The sequence below is a fragment of the Eurytemora carolleeae genome, unplaced genomic scaffold, assembly GCF_000591075.1.
Source record: "Eurytemora carolleeae unplaced genomic scaffold, Eaff_2.0 scaffold1203, whole genome shotgun sequence".
NCBI lineage: Eukaryota > Metazoa > Arthropoda > Copepoda > Calanoida > Temoridae > Eurytemora > Eurytemora carolleeae.
Genome location: NW_019397847.1, coordinates 105,372 through 107,151, shown reverse-complemented (window position 1 = coordinate 107,151; position 1,780 = coordinate 105,372). Strand labels below are relative to the sequence as shown.

The window sequence follows — 1,780 nt, the reverse complement described above, 5'->3', positions numbered from 1 at the left end:
GCAATTGCGCGTGTGCTGCAGAAATCCTAATATTGACTAAACGAAATTATATACATACATCGGTATAATTTGCTACTTCTCCAGTGAAAAGAAAGCCTGAGCCAATTTTCAGTGGGGTCACGAGGCTACTCACAACATCTTTCAAACCTGCACTTTCATTGCCTAGAATACAAATATTGTTTTACATAGATTATTTGATCTATATAGTATTCTTAGTTTGAAATATCAAAGCTAGGTGCACTACATCGGGTTTCAAAGATATGAGGTTGTTGACATACAAGTCAGCTAAATAAAAGAAATAACGGCTATTCGATAACTTTATTAAATTATTTGAAATATAAAAGTTTTAAAATAGTTTCCTATAGAGGCATTTTAAAAGGTTGGAAAACAATATGTACTATTAATGGTTATCATGATTATGAAGAACAGGGAATAGCTGGAGCTTCATATTGGCAGCATGCAGGTTAACAGCATCTTGACAGCAGGTTCTCTCATGCATCTAGGCCTCAATCTCGGTGGGATCATGCATAGCTTTGGATCGTTGGTGCTGGGGTTGAGCACTTTGTCGACTCTTAGGTTGCACGATACGCTTTGTGTCATTTGTGCTGGGGTGAGAATTGATAAAAGAATTAGAAAATTAGTACATTAAGGAACCATTTACTCGCCAAAATAGCTAACTTTTTAACCTCTATATCTTTGCAACCTGTTGTCACAGTCTTCTGAAATCTAAAAATGAATTCTAACAATCAAAAAGTCTAGTCTTAGTTTAAAATATGAAAGGTGTTCGCCCTCAGGTTGCAAGGAAATAAGAAATATGAGAAAAGCGTTTGTGGCAAGAGTTGAGTATGAAAAATAAATTAAATACAAATTCAGTTAACCTATCAACGCAGGCCTAAAGCAGAAAACAGTTGATAATGTTTGACCAATATCTGCAGCATTGTCATCAACAGTTGTATCAATATAGGTCTTCTGCTCAATATATTCCTGGCCAACATAGAACACGGCAACTTAAACATTACATATGTATAACTATAAAATTTAAGAAAACCAAAACCAAAAAAAGTTCCCGGATTTTATAATAAAAATTTCTGAATTTTAAAATGTAATGAAAATCAAATTTTGTTGACGACACATTTTTAAAATTTTGATCATTCATAAACCTTCCCAGGGGTCATGTGTGGTCCCAGACAAAATTTGGGCCTGCTCGGTTCAGCCGTTTTGACGTTTATTGGATACAAACAAACAGACAGACAGAAAAACAGACCAGCAAAGTAAATATATAGATGCTAAAGAGTACTACCAAAAAAGCACCCAACACAGCAGAGGAATATAATGGCCCTAAAACATTGAAGCAGGGATGTTTTATGGAAGAGAAACATTTTATTATTGTTTTCTAAAAAAATTAATATTTTTATTATTGTTTATATAGTTTCTGAACTAAAATAGTATTTTTATTATTGTTTTTATAGTTTCTGAACTGAAATATTATTTTTATTATTGTTTATATAGTTTCTGACCTAAANTAATGGGGAAAATATTCCTGCAATAATGGGGAAAATATCCCTGCAATAATTGGGAAAATATCCCAGCAATAATGGGGAAAATATCCCTGCAGTAATGGGGAAAATATCTTTGCAATAATGGGAATAATATCCCGGCAATAATGGGTAAAATATCCCATCAATAATGAGGAAAATATCCCAGTAATAATGGGGAAAATATCCCAGAAATAATGGGGAAAATATCCCTGCAATAATGGGGAATATATCCCTGCAATAAT

At 33.2% G+C, this 1,780-nt stretch overlaps 1 long non-coding RNA gene across 1 annotated transcript; it reads right to left on the bottom strand.

Annotated features, from left to right (window-relative positions):
• Positions 1 to 78: 78 nt before the first annotated feature.
• Positions 79 to 1,378, bottom strand: LOC111716095 (uncharacterized). Its single transcript, XR_002768412.1, has 3 exons — positions 1,301 to 1,378; positions 879 to 1,007; positions 79 to 162 (listed from the first exon to the last, which is right to left on the bottom strand). It is a non-coding gene; the product is annotated as an uncharacterized LOC111716095 (long non-coding RNA).
• Between the last annotated feature and the right edge of the window lie 402 nt (positions 1,379 to 1,780).